Below are 15,108 nucleotides of genomic sequence, written 5' to 3'. Positions count from 1 at the left end.
AGTAATCTAGTGGTCAAATTGACTGAATCTGAAGTCATCTGAAGTCAACTGAAAGATAAGCCACTGGGCACACACCTGAAGGGTTGTCCTGATCAGGTTACTTGAAGCAGGAAGACCTAACCTGAATGCGAGCAGTACCTTCTAATGGCGGTGCAGACAAAAGGAAACCAGAGGGGAAAGCTTAGCTTTTGAGATCGTCGTCTTCGCGTCTCACTTGTAAGTTCGCCTACCCTTCCGCTGACTCTGTTATTGCAGCTGCCACAACAGTTTCCCATGATTCCCAGCTTCTGTGGGCTTCCAACGTGGATGAAAGACCAATGCCCCTTCAGGAAATCCTCCAGACCTTTAGCACCAGGTGGGACAGGCTCTCCATTGTGCAGACAGCCACGATTGGACTACCTAGCACATATCATTTAAGCCAACCTAATAAATACACCATATATATACACACATATATATATATGTATGTATGTATATATATATATATATATATATATATATATATATATATATATATATATATATTCCTTCCATCAGTTCTGTTCCTCTAGAGGATACTAGCTAATGCACTTCCCTATAAGCTCATGCTTTGAATGTTTATTTCCCACTTGGTGTTGCTATTTCAAGAGGCTGGGGAACCTTTAGGAAGTGGGGCCTACCTAGCTAAAGTCGGTCACTAGGGGTGGGCTTTAAAGGAAAAGCCTAGACCTGGTTCTTGCCGAGCTCCTGCTTTCTGGTCTCCCGTGATGTATAGCCTCGTCTACAATCTCCTACTGCCATGAGAAACCGAAACCATAGAAAACTATGAGCTGAAAGAAACCCCTTGTCCTTTAAGCTGTTTCTGGCAGATACTGTAGTCACAACATGCTGTGAAAACAACTGATAGCCCCAGTTGAAGAAAACACTGGAACCACAGAGATCTAATGAACACCAAAAGCTGGGGCTCAGTCTGCATGGTGCTTGTGGTACAAGCAGGAAGATGCAGGTTCAGAGGCCAGCACCCACGTAAAAGTCTGACATAGCTGTGCACATTTGTAATATCTTAGCTGCACCTGACCTGATAGCTCCAGTTTCAGTCAGAGAACTTGTCCCAAACAGTAAGGCAGAGTTTGAGAGACGGCTCAGAGGTTAAGAGCACCTGCTGCCCTTCCAGAGGGCCCAAGTTTGGTTGCCAGCACCCATGTCAGACATCTCCAAGTACCCATAACTGCAGCTACAAGAGATAATATGTACTTTTCTAGCTTCTGTGGACACACACACACACACACACACACACACACACACACACACACAAATAAACAATGAAAAACAAATAGAAAAACACTAAGAGGTACAGACTTGAAGATATATTTTTTACCAAAGATGCTATATAAGGGTGGCCAACATATACATAAAATTATATTCAGCATAACTAGCAAATTATAGAAATTCAATTCAAAGCATGGCGAGCACCTGGAACTCTCAGGCATAGCTGACCCAAATGCACACCAGCCCAGTTCCTCTGGAGAAACAGTTTGACTGTTTTCCACAAACTCACACATAACCTTAGTGCATGCCCTAGTGATCCAACTCCTAGGTATTTGTCCTAGAAGACAGCTCTTTGCTTAAAACGTCTAACTTGGGATGGAATCCAATCTCCTTAACACATCTGGCTCCCAGGGACCCTTCTGGTGACATTTTCATTGACACCCCCCCACTTGCCTGGCCTCTCTACCTGCTCTGAGACTCACTGTTTCCAGTTTCTCTCACATACTTTCAGCCACTCGTGAGCCTCATGGTAAGGTTGGGTATTAGCTCTACACCCTAGCTCTATACCCTAGCTCTACACCCTAGCTCTACACCCTAGCTCTACACCCTAGCTCTACACCCTAGCTCTATACCCTAGCTCTACACCCTAGCTCTATACCCTAGCTCTATACCCTAGCTCTATACCCTAGCTCTATACCCTAGCTCTACACCCCAGCTCTATACCCCAGCTCTATACCCTAGCTCTATACCCTAGCTCTACACCCTAGCTCTACACCCTAGCTCTATACCCTAGCTCTATACCCTAGCTCTATACCCTAGCTCTACACCCTAGCTCTATACCCTAGCTCTATACCCTAGCTCTACACCCTAGCTCTATACCCTAGCTCTATACCCTAGCTCTACACCCTAGCTCTACACCCTAGCTCTATACCCTAGCTCTACACCCTAGCTCTATACCCTAGCTCTATACCCTAGCTCTATACCCTAGCTCTATACCCTAGCTCTTCTCTGACTTCTCTGCAAGGAAAGCTCTCTGTGCCTTTGAATGGTCTCATATTTTTTCCCTCACAGGATGTGTGACTATTGTGACATTATATTGTGGATAGACAACAGAGAACGGTGTCACAGTCACACAGCGAGGAAGGGTCAGGTTCTCCACCTGGAGAGGATGGTTCATTTACGGATTTTTTTTTTTTATCCACCAACACATATGATCCATGAGAGTAAAGATGTCACCTGACTTTCCACTGATAGATACCAGCACTTAGAATGCCCCTAAGCACCGGGAAGAACTCCTCAAATATTTGCTGAATGGATAAATGAATAAGCCCGAGAGATGAACACTCAGCCATGAAATTTCCAACGCTCTCATCCTGATAGCGTGTCTTTGTTTTGTATCGCCCTTCAAAGTAGATCAACCCTAACGTAAAATAATTAATTCAGCTCCTTGTGCTTTAAAGCTATATTCAGTCTGACATCTTCCTGTAGCCTGCTCGATTAGAAACAAGACCTCAGAGAGACCAAGGCTGGACACTCATGTTTTCTTTCTTTCTTTTTTTTTTTTGCATTATAATTTTTAAAATTAATTCATTCATATTACATCTCAATTGTTATCCCATCCCATGTATCCTCCCATTCCTCCCTCCCTCCCACTTTGACCCCACTTCCCTCCCCTATGACTGTGACTGGGGGGGACCTCCTCCCCCTGAATATGATCCTAGGGTATCAGATCTCTTCTTGGTAGTTTGCTATCTTTCCTTTGAGTGCCACCAGGCCTTCCCATCAAGGGGACATACTCATGTTTTCTTAGAATAATATTATGTGAAAGCTACCCTATGAGAAAGCTACCCACAGGTATAACCACTATGAGATGTCCCTGAAGTTTCTAAGGCAGATTAGCACCTGCTTCTGGCCAGTCTACAGGTGTCAGTGAGTCCTCTCAGAGTCAGCCCAGTGAGCCTTACAAGTGAAGGAAACCAAACACACAGACTCTAAGGTACAAACTCAGTGTCGCATAAATATAGGCAACACCCAGGGCATCAGCCCCACCCTTCGCCCGACCTGGGATTTTGGAGGATGCTTGTTTATAAGAGTAAACATCAGAGGAGTCTAACAGGATGCAGGATGCAACTCTTAAGAAAGAAGGGTCAGCCTGGACACACAGTTGGCCTCTAAAGTTTCTCAAAGTCTGGCATTGTCAAGTCTGACAGAGCAAGATGCTGATGGCCACAAATATTTGTTGAGAATCTGTTCTGTAACAGGTGTGGGCTGGAGGTTTCCCCAGACACTGCCATTTGATTTTCAAGATTCAGAATCACTTTTCAGCAAGCACGCAGGTGTTGGAGCTATTCATACACAGAGAATCTTGCGAGCAAGGATGCCCGGGAACTCCCTACTTCCAGCCATGCTAGCTCATAACCTGATAGTTACCTTGAAGACAAAACAGTATGCAACCCCATGCAAACCCATGCAGATTAATTTTCTACTTCTTTTAGGCTGGGCCAGTATCTTGGACACCAATTAGCACAAACATTGCTGGTGGAAGTTAGATTACATAAAAGCTGGGCATAACGCATGCTTTTTGTTGACTAAAATCTGTTCCAAGGTATTTTTTTTTTTTTTTTGGCTCTTCAGCTCTGCATTTCATACTATGGCCTCGTGACTGGAGAGAGGGCTCAGCGGTTAAGAGCACTGACTGCTGTTCCAGAGGTCCTGAGTTCAATTCCCAGCAACCACATGGTGGCTCACAACCATCTATACTGTGATTTGATGCATACTGTATACATAATAAATAAATCTTTAAAAAAAAAAAAGAATAAGGTTGCTCCTGGTACACCCTTGTTTTTTCTTAGTGATGAAAAACCAAGATATCTGAGATCTAAGAGGAAAGTTGAAGGCTACTGGGTTCTGTTCACTGCCAGGATTTCTGTTCACTTTGAGCAGTATGAGCATGCAAGCGGGGGTGGGGGGGACACTCCTCTGCTGGAATGTCCTATCAGCTCCCTGCCCCTCTATGTGCTGGCTCTCCTCTCTTCATCTAAACACTTCTGTGAGCTGTGCCCCCCCCCCCCCCCCCCCGTTTCTGTAGAATAGTAACAATGTTTCTTTCCTATGATAACCTTTTTTACATCTAAAGCAGCAGTCAGGATGGTGTTCACTTATCAACACAGTGACTGGGCAAAGACTCAAGCGTCTGCACTTTTTTTTTTAATGCTGATTTGATAAGTTATATATGTCTGGGTATACAACCTCAGGTCATACAAGGTATTAACACTTGCCTCCTCATTAGACAGTGGCAGCAGCTGATTCCATTCCCCATTTTGGAAGCCATACTCTGGACAAGCAGCTTAGTTTGGAAAGACAAAGAGCAGAAAGCATATGTGACAAGAGCTGGTACAGTTGTGTGGAGTATATACCAGCCAGAGGTGCAGGTGAAGGGTCTCAGTCCCTAGATGAGGAAAGATTGCTCACCTGGGAGGCAGAGCTCATACGAAACATGGCTTGTGTCCTGAGCCTACTTCCAGGATAATGATCTGGCCTCACATTATGGCTGTTCCCTGCCCACTGCACCTCAAACACCTGCCACAATGCCAAGTACGTATTATGTAGTCTGTGAGTCTATTCTAGGCCCCAAACTACAAACATCATCTGATAAGAATGATACAACTTGAAGCGTCTAAGAGACAGAAAGATGTGGGTCCCCGTTTCCTACCATCTATGGACTAATCAGTGGCCTGGGACAAGTCATCTGAGTTTTCTGAACTGCATTTTCTCAACTGTAAGCTGAGGGGTCTGGCCGGTAAAACATGAGGCTTCCTTCAGATTCGGGGTACTCTAATCTCCTGCAGCCATCTGAGGCAATGGAACAGACACCCCACAATAATATGGCTGGGCTAACCCATATCAAAGTCGGGGCACGGTTTCTAGAACAAACCGCGGGGAATGATGCAAAAGCAGACAAAGGCTGCCATCTCCAGTCCCGTTCCACCCTGTAACCTGCTGCCACTCTGGTGTGTCTACCTGGATGGGTTTAGATGTCAGGCTTACTTGTCACTAAATGGGTGACCTTGGGCGAGTCACTCCATTTCTGACAGCCTTGACTTTGCACATCTGAACGATGGAGTTCACCCGCCCATTCCTAGGACTGCATGAAAAAATACAGTGATTAACTACTGCGAAGCCCCTGGGGACACAAGTGGCATGCCCCTTTATTCAGACATTGTCTAGCCATCACCCTCAACCCACACAGTCATTCTGGAGCTCATCTCTCTCTAAAGCACAAGCACCTGGAGCGAGAAAGGCTCCAAAAATATATCCCTCCTGCCCCTTCCCACCTCTCTGCTGGACAAGCAAAAGGACTGGGGCTCAGGAAAAACAAAAAAAAACAAAAAAAAAAAACCCAACTTGGTGACTTAGCTCAAGGACATGCAAGTTCTTCATCAGAAAATCCTGGCCTAGAAGGTAGTGTGACAGACACCAAGAGCTACACAAGACACAAAGAAAACCCTTTGTAGGCTCTACTCTCCCTAAAGAAATTTAGAAGCCTTCTCCTATATGACCACATTCTAATAAGTGGCTGAACTTTTTTATTTCTGCATCGGGGGTAGGGGGTGTGCCGGTGGTGAGACTGTGGCAAGCATGAGATGCAAGGATGCCTGGAAGTGCCAGTGAGATGAAAGGCAGAGTTTCCAGGCAGCGGCAGTTCCCTGCTGCTCCTCACACGTATGCCCACTTCTGCTCTTCTCAGTCCACCCCCCCCCTTTTCCAGTCCCCCCCCCCTGAAGCACCGGAAGCCTTTCAGGGCACGTAAGGAAGGGTGTCAGGCGCTAGCAACAATCCAACAACCTATAGCCCATTTACACACAGACAAGGAAACCATCACAACTGTGCTATCCACAACATTAAAGGTATTGAAGCATTCTCTGCCCTCTGACAGCCCAGCCTGACCAGCCAGAGAGTGCTTCAGATTCATTCAGGCACATTAGTAACTCAGGGGGTCAGGGACCTTAAGGTTCTGGGAGAGCATTCAGCAGTTTCTGGAGAAATCTTACTCTATAGTCTGCGGGGGTGGGGGGGGATGGGGGGGGGAAGCAGGGAGCACACACAATGCAAGGAAGGGCTCCTTGGCACACCAGCTCCCATCCTGGCTTGATTCCCAAAGCAAAGCCTTTACCTTTAGGGAGCATTTGACGGACAGCTCCAGCAAGAGCAAGCCCATTCTCAGCAGCTCCCCCTGAGAGCAGTGCTCAGCCAGCACCTGCCAGTACCATATGCACTTTAGCAAACAGACCCTGAAAGGGGAGAGATCTGCTGTCCTAAGATCACAATGCAGGCGAGAGGCAAGAGGCTGGAGCTTGCCCCTGACCTCCCCCGGCCCCTCCTAGCCTAAGGTTGTTTCTTCCGCCTTCCCAGATGCTTTCCCTTCCCCTCCCAGGCCCCACTCCCTCTTCCAGATGTTTGGGCTCACCTCCTCGTGTCTGAGGATCCCGCCAGGTTGAACAATGCGCAGAAGTAGGTAGTTGTGAAACAAGCCACCGGGGGCATGTGGTGCTGTGCCCATGCCAGGTGGCAAGGAGAGGCCACAGCCCCGCAAAGAGGCTCTCTGTCACCTAAAGAACAACTCCTCCTCTTCCTCCTCCCCCTCCTGCTCGCCCTCTTAGGTCCTCCTCTATAGTACTACTGGAACACGTGCTCTACTTAGGAGGGAGGCAGGAGGCAGCGAGTATGGCTTTTATTGGAAAGCAAATGCCAACAGTATGCTGAGCTCTGCTATGTCTTCACACTTCAGAGAGAGAAAGAGAGAGAGAGAGAGAGAGAGAGAGAGAGAGAGAGAGAGAGAGAGAGAGAGAGAGAAACAGAATGATAATGATTAACCCCTGTGTTCCTTCCAGGTCTGCTTCTCAGGGAAGCCAGAGAAACAATACACTTAACCAATGGAGTGCCAGCCCTAGGCATTACATCACCAGTGAGCCCCCTCATTGGCTAATAATTCCTAAAAGGCAAAAATCCTATTTCTAGATGCTTAACCCCTTCCTGCTCATCAACCCCAAAAAGGATTTGGTTTATACCAGTGTTTTCCAAACTTATTTTTTTTTTTAATCTGATCCCTCCAAAGAGCTTTCTAAACATGTCTGTGGTGATACAACCTCAGATTATCCATACCACAGCCTTTAGAGGGTGTGTGGCTACCTATTTTAACAGTATAAAGAAACGGGACCCTGTGCACTCATAACCCTTCCTCGCTAAGGGCAGTGACACTTTTTTTTTGGAGCAATATATAATATATTCAACATTTACTGCATCTTCCCATTCGTATCCTTCCCTGAGCAGCAGACATTACAGGTCCTCTTTCACAAGTAAGGTTCAGCCAGGCCTCCTGGCACAGATCTGCCGTTCCAGCTACTGGGGTAGGGTGGGGGTCAGGGGCTGAGGCAGGAAAATCACAAGTTCAAGGCTAGATTGAGCTATAGAGTAAGTTCAAGACCAATAACCTTAGCAAGAGAGTGCTATCACATCTCAACATAAGAAGTGAAATAGGGCTACGGATGGGCTCCGCAGAAGAGTACCAGCCCACCCTGCATGATGCTTTGGGGTCAGTGACCTACACTGGACGAAATGAGAACGTGAGCCATTTGCCCAACAGCCGCGGCTCACTTTGAAGGCCAAGCTGTTGGACCCTATCTTGATATCCTGTTAAGTTCCCACTTTTTATTTTTTTAAAGCCAGATCTTTTTTTTTTTTTTTTTAAACCTTGGCTGTCCTAGAACTTACTATGTAGATCAGGCTGGCCTGGAATTCACAGGGATCCACCTGCCTATAGCTTGAGTACAGGGATTAAAGGCTTGAACTGCTATAGCCAACATGAAGTTCCTACTTAAAGTTGAACCAGGCCAATTGCTTTGCATTTTGTGCTTGTCTAGCGTGGTCCGCAAGAATTCAGAAGGTATCGGTGTGGCCGGTGAGGCTGGGAATGGCAGAGCCTGAGGACTGAGGAGTGAAAAGTGAATTCTCAGACAGGTACACTCAGAGGCAGTCAGCCCTTCTGGAAACCACTGTCTCTCTCAAGTTCACTCGGTCTGCTTCTGTTGTAAATCTTAGCCTCACTAGCATGTTCTGTAGGGAACTTGCTCCTACCTCCAAGCCTAGGACAGATGCCCTCGCTGTGAGCTTCTCTCAGGCCCCTGTATCTGGGAGCTGCTCTTGCTTGTTTACTCGATAAGACTGATGAGATTACAGCTGTGTCTACCCTTTCCACCCACATATGCCCAGAACAGGGCCTGCCACGTGTGAATGCTCAGTCATGGCTGACAGGGTGAATGGGTCCCACAGGAAAGGCTTGTGTTGAAGTTCTAAAATGGCATCATCATCCTGGGGTGAGAAAGGCAGAAGGTTGGAAGTCGGGGACCCACATAAGTTAACGGTCCAGTCTTGCTCATACGGATTGAGGTGTCAGGTGCATTCTTGATTTCTTTATGGGGTATCCGTGAGCATCACATTCAAGAATGGTCCAGGATCTCATGTCTTCCTCCACATCCTTTGTCATTTGAATTCACCGGCTTCGTGATTGACATCTGACAGTTGACAACTGCCCTTTCTATCCCAGCCCAGGCTTACCTGCTAGAGTACAGACCCACACCAAACGGATGTCCCTTAAGGGTATATGATGCACTTGGCTAGTCCAGCCCCACATAGCCTGCTTCTGCCTAGTCTTCCCACTGTCAAAACACCCATACTACCCACCTAATCTTTTTTTTAAAACCGAAGCGAATCTTACATTGTGCAAAACCGAACACTTCAAAGCACAAGGCCGAGTCGAGTTTAGCACCTTCATATGGACACAACCACCACCCCTGTGTAGTTCTAAGGCCTCACCATTACTCCAAAGGGAACCATTCACTCTCTCTGCTATCAGGCCCCACTCCTGCTTCTCCCTCAGCCTGTGGCAAATGCTGATTCCATTCCTGTGTCTGTGGATTTACCTATATGGATAACGGCACTGTCCAGTGTCTAGCCTCTTATGCCCACATTTTGTGTGTGTGTGTGTGTGTGTGTGTGTGTGTGTGTGTTTGTGCACTTACCCAGGAGTGCATGTACAGAAACCATAGGTCAATGGCGCAGTGTCTGTCTGTATCACTCCCCACCTTATCTTTGTCTGTATCCCTCCCCACCTTATCTTTTGAGACGGACCCTTTCACGGGGCCTGGAGTTCACTGCTTCTGATAAGCCACCCAGCCAGCAAGCTCCTCCTGCCCTCTACCTGCTAGTGCTGGGTTATAGGCGTGTGCGGCCACACCCAGCCTTTTTAACGTGGGTGTCTGCACTCACCTTCTTATGCTTACGCAGCAAGCACTTAACCCACTAAGCCATCTCTGTAGCCCGGTGTCTGCCTTCTTTTATTTATGTTCTTGTACTGCTTACAAGGCCCGTTTATACTGTAGCATGTATTATTAGTACTTTGGTTGTTTTAGGACCGATAGTTCCCTGTGTACGCATGGCGCACTTAATCTCATTCACCCACTCGCCCACCCTGTGATAGACGTCTTCCACCCACCCAACCCTAAACCACAGGCCTGACAGTCACCTCTGACCTTTCTTTTCTGATGTCCACCTCCAATGTCGTGCAGCAACAAATCCTATCTGTTCTACATCCAAAATACAGTTCAAATCCTCTGCTCTTTCCCTCTGCTTACGCAGGACATCCACATTTCACTCACCTAACTTCTAGTCGGCGTCAAGACTTCATTATTCTCTCTAGTGTAGCTGGTAGGATACTTTGAAAACATAACCCAGATCATCCATTTATTTAATGGTGGTTTAACTGGGTCCCTTTCTTAGCAGAGTTTGCCTTCTAGGGCAAGGGAAAGAAAGAAAGAAAGAAAGAAAGAAAGAAAGAAAGAAAGAAAGAAAAAAAGAAAGAAAGAAGGAAGGAAGGAAAGATGCACATAGCATTGTATCAGGTCATTACGTGGGTTAACATCCTTCACTGGCTTCCTTGCACTTGGGGTAAAATCTGAACTCAGAATGCCTCCAAGGGCAAGCAGCTTCACATGCATCTCCTGTGGCCGGAAGCCACCCTTGAGTGATGTTTCCGTGACAGTGGAAACATCTGTGGTCCACTGCCTCACGGTCCATAGGCAAGCTACTCTTTCTGCTTCCTGATCTTAGCAATGCCGAGTATCAGCATAAATAACTAACACACACACACACACACACACACACACACACACACACACACACACAGACACACACACATGGGGGTGGAGGGCGGTGTTTGGGAGGGAGCTTCCTTGATGACCCTGTGAAACAGATCCACCGTTTTCTTCACTCGTCAGGAAATATGTATTGGGATGGGGGCATAGCTCAGCGGTAGGGGGTGTGGCTAAGCATGGGTGAATCCCTGGGTTCAGTCTCCATAACCCTACCATCCACACACACACACGTGTAATGAAAAAGTATGTGCTTGACACTGCCGGACCCCTGCGATAAAGCAGCTTTCAACTGCTTGGAGCCTGTGGGGCAGTGCGGAAGGCCAACGCAAGAAAGAGAATAAAGTTAAAAAGGGCTGTAAAGGGAGAAGGAAAGGGCAGGTGTCCACTTCACACAGGACAGTCTTTCCAAGGAGGCTTCACTGAACTGCAAGACACAAAGAGTCACTCAGACAAAAACCCCCATTGTCCTCGCTCACATCCTCACTCCTAGCCCACGCAAAGCAGTGGTCCACCCTGCAGTACTTTCTTTCAAAGGGCTAAAGTATACAGAGCCCACTACTCTCCCTTCCTTAGCTCACAGAGCTGCATCTCCCTGCCTGGGACAGCCCCTGATGTTTGGAAGGCTGATTGGCTTATTAAGTGGTTGAATTAGCGAGTGACTCATCACTGAAAGCACTTCCTGGAGTGTAACAAGTGACATACTGTGACGGATGCTGTCATTGCCGGCTTAATCGGGACTCCATTAGGCTCAAAAGGCACTGAGATGATTGCGAAACCGAGAATAAAAGCGTATAACTCTGCATGTTGTGGGACAACTAAGCGAGAATTCATGTACATAGAAAGCACATACATATACACATGCATAGAAGTCTACAGTCATTGGGGTGATTAGCAGAGGTGCCTCAATGCCCAGCCCGCCTCCAAGGCTAAGATGCTTGTTACCTCCTAACGTCCAGCAGCAAGGAGTGTTGGCTGTTGATAGCTCCTATTTGTGGCCCTATTTAGAAACCATTTGGCTGAAGGGGACACCTGAAGTTACGTCCCTCCTTGGGAGCACTCTGCACTCACTTGCTGCAACTCCTCAAGGACCCTTGTACCCAGAAATCTTAGCATGTGTTCTATCTTCATTCCTGTTGCTGTGATAAAACATCACAAAGCAACCTAGGGAAGAAAGGGTTTCATTTGGTTCCCAAGTCCAGTCTACAGCCCATATTTTGGGGGCTCATGAAAGTACTCCAGATATGAAGCTTGAGGGAGCTAGTCACAGCCACAAGCAAGGTAGAGAAAGAATAAAGGCATGCCTAATGTTCCGCTCATTTCTGCCACACTTAGATAGTCCAGGACTGGATCCCAAAGAAGAGCGCTGCTCACCACTGGCTGGGTCTTCCCATCAATGAACTTACTCATACAGACAATATCTGACAGATATGCTTACGGGCCAATCTCACCTAGACAATCAATACCTCATTGAGACTTTCAACCTAGCTAATTCTAGAGTGTGGCAAACTAACAATTAAAAGTTACTAGATAGCATCTCTGATCTTTTAACCAAGAAACCACGCCTATGGCAACTAGGCACTGCTTTCCTAACACACACACACACACACACACACACACACACACACACACAGTTTACAAGGCTGATAATGTCTTCGAGGCAACTAGATTAAGTGGCTTTCTGGTCTTACTTCCCATGAGCCTTTGTTGAGGCTGCTGTACCACTCGCTTATATGGCCTTGCCCACAAAGCAGCAGCCACTGGGCCCAAGGAGGTAAAAAGGCAAGCCCAGGAAAGGTGGAAGTCCTCACCCAGGAACCAGGGATCATAAAGAGAGCACAAATCCTCCATATAAACTCCCCAAGGTTATCTGATGACGAGATAGATGCCGCAGCTTCCAAAACAAATATGCAATGACCCACAAGTTCAGAAGCAGGCATCACATGGCAGCATCTTCCTCTCTGAATTCAAGCCCAGAAGCTAGAGGCGCAGGGCTGCAGGCCAGACAGTCAGTCAGCCTTAAGGGGCCAGAGTCTTTGCAGCCAAGTTGCCTGAAAACCAGCTTTGTACAACTTACCAGCTTGGGGGATGCCAGCCTCCAGCACTGTCCACAGAGCCAGCAGAGTGACCATGGGGCCCACTGGAATTTTTCCCAGATTCCTTCATCCCAGCACAAACTTGTGAGGCCGCATCTTTAGACATGTGTACATTTTGGCAAGCCCTTTCACCTTGCAGTTTATTTCCCACCCACAAGTCCTGGCCGTACTGTGTAATCTACCGTTTGATTAGCCGAGGTTCTGGCTCCTTCACTTTGATCTGCATATAGAAAAATCTACCTGAAATTCTTATCTTCCCTCTCAGTTATTAGGCAGGCAAACTCTCTAGTCTCTGTAAATTTGCACTGAATAGCGACGTCCCAGCCTTCCCAGCTTCACCACGACCCACCCACCTCGTACTCTTTGCATTACAGCACATGACAATCCCTCATATCATCCCTGTTAGGCCCCATGAACTCCCAAGACTCCTTTCAGGCTGCTGGAGCTGAGCTGAGTGCCTGGCACTCAGCCAAGTAAGTCGTGATGCTCTATTCAGTGTTTGTCTGTGTTCCTAGCCTGGCCAGGGAAACCCTCCAAAGGTCTCTTCCTGCGCCCCAGGATGGCTGGAAATAGGAGACTGCACGACAGATCTGAGCCCCAGACCCAAGGCAACAGGTCGTGAGGGATCTGCAGACATAAAGCAGGTGTTGCGGTCCAGTGCAGAGCATCCGCACCTGCTGTGTTTCTCCCAGCTTCTCGGAGGATGCTCTTCCCCGAGAGAGACATCTGGATGCTGGGTTGAAACCCCAAAAGCCTTGAGAGCTCCGGGGCTCCAGTACTACACGGAGACTAGAGTCAAGGCCCCGCAGCAGATGCCTGGGACGGGAGGGTGGCGCTCTGGGCCCACGGAGCACCCGCATCCCGCATCCCGCATCCCGCATCCCGCATCCCGCCAACACGGAGCACCACCATCCCGCTAACACTGAGAGGGAGCTTATGGGAACACAGCACCAAGCGAGGACAGGGCAGCAGCTCGGGCTCGGGTAGCTGCTCCCTATGGCCAGAAAACCCACAAAGTCGACTTCGCCGTCGCTTACCCTGCCAGCTACGGTGGCCCGTCGGTACCTCAGGCGGGTACCGCCAGCTACAGGATCCGCGGACGCGCTGCACTAGGTGCGCTCAGCCTCTGCCCCGCACAGTACGCGAGCGCCTCCTCTGGGCGGCCCGGCCTCCCTGCGCCGCGGAGCCCATTGGCTGGGACAACAAGACCCTTGCACCTAGGCCCGCCCCTCCCGCCTTTCCTTCTCCGCCCCATTAGCTTTCTTGCTCCAGTCAGGTAGGAAAAGTTGCTGCCCAAGCAAGCTTTTGCTCTTGGCTGGCCTCAAGTGGCCAAATGAGGCGATCTTTCTCCATCCCAGGAGGGGCGAGATGCCCCTCAGGGAGTGTGAAGAGTGCAGTTCCGTATCCTAGGAAGCCAGCTTTGAGAAAGTCATCTGACCTCCCCTGGCTTTAAGAGGAGAGACCGGGAAGCCATATGTTAGCAAATGCCACAGGAGTACAAGCTCAAGGAGCAGCAGGAAACTAAGCTCCTATCCTGGTGTAGGGTGGCCAGGAAGTTAGTTACATACAAGCAGACGAACAAAAGATAATGTCAGCTTGCTGTAATCTGAGAGGGATATGTAGTAAGAACACAAAAGAGATGTTACTGGAATACAAGGACTGGTCTATGGAGGCAATTTGTGAGATGTGAATTAAGACTACTCGGGTAAAAGAAATCGGAAAAGAAGTTGATCAGGGAAATCTCATCCTCCAAAACAGTACAGACTTGGCGAGTGGGCGGTGGGGGGTAGGCATTTGGCAGGTCCCTGTCTCCTGTGTTGTTTCTATGCCTTAGGTTCCTTCACAAGGTCAAAGCAGATCACCCGCAAGACAGACTCCTCGGTCCTCGAATATTTTGTTCGATTTTAGAGACGGGGGTCTCTCTATGTAGACCAGGCTAGCCTCAAACTCACAGAGACGTGCCAGCCTCTGTCTCTTCAGTGCTGGATTTAAACGCACGTGCCACAATCAACTCTAACTGTAATATCTAGACTTTTAACTATAGTTCTTTTTGTTTTTGTTTTTCTTCTTTTAAACAACACTACTGATGTTCAAAATGCATAAGAAAAATGTTTGGGAAAAAGAGAAGGGGAATTTTTGCCTTGATAGTTTAATCTAAAGGACCTTATATTTCTAAGGAAACAGGGAGCGGGTCAGGGGTTTTGATGAGAAGCCGCGCAAATTACAGCACAAGTATTCATGTTTCATTGCACTATGAATAAGAAAAGCTGCAAATTAGATGCAGGAGAATGTGATGGTTTCATTAAAAATTCAATGCACGATAGCCAGTATTTGGTATATAGCACCAAAGGTTTTCCATTAATGATATTTGGTCATCATGCATTGGAGGTCAGTGCCACCTGGCATTTTTATTTTATGTACTCAACTCGAACAAAGAAAGGGGCCTGTGAACAGTAATCACCCTCAGAAGAGGCAATCCCTATGTCCCTACCATCCTCACCTGAGCCCGTGTTTATATTTGGAGAAACAGCAGATGATTTCATAAACCACTGGGTTTT

General features: G+C 47.7%; 1 protein-coding gene across 3 annotated transcripts in view; it reads right to left on the bottom strand.

Moving 5' to 3' along the window:
- Nucleotides 1-13,668, bottom strand: part of SYN3 (synapsin III) — a 435,938-nt gene extending 422,270 nt beyond the window's left edge. For 2 of the 3 annotated variants that reach the window (XM_084794230.1, XM_084794232.1), the window contains exon 1: nucleotides 6,716-7,089. The gene's annotated coding sequence lies outside the window, so the exon portion shown is untranslated. Of the gene's footprint in view, nucleotides 1-6,715; nucleotides 7,090-13,587 lie in introns of those variants that run through there. The other variant, XM_084794231.1, reaches the window with a different exon arrangement.
- Between the last annotated feature and the right edge of the window lie 1,440 nt (nucleotides 13,669-15,108).

Source organism: Acomys minous (assembly GCF_964271855.1).
Source record: "Acomys minous genome assembly, chromosome: 9".
Classification (NCBI taxonomy): Eukaryota; Metazoa; Chordata; class Mammalia; order Rodentia; family Muridae; genus Acomys; species Acomys minous.
The sequence above is the reverse complement of the archived record's forward strand: the minus strand, read 5'-3'. Positions and strand labels throughout refer to the sequence as shown.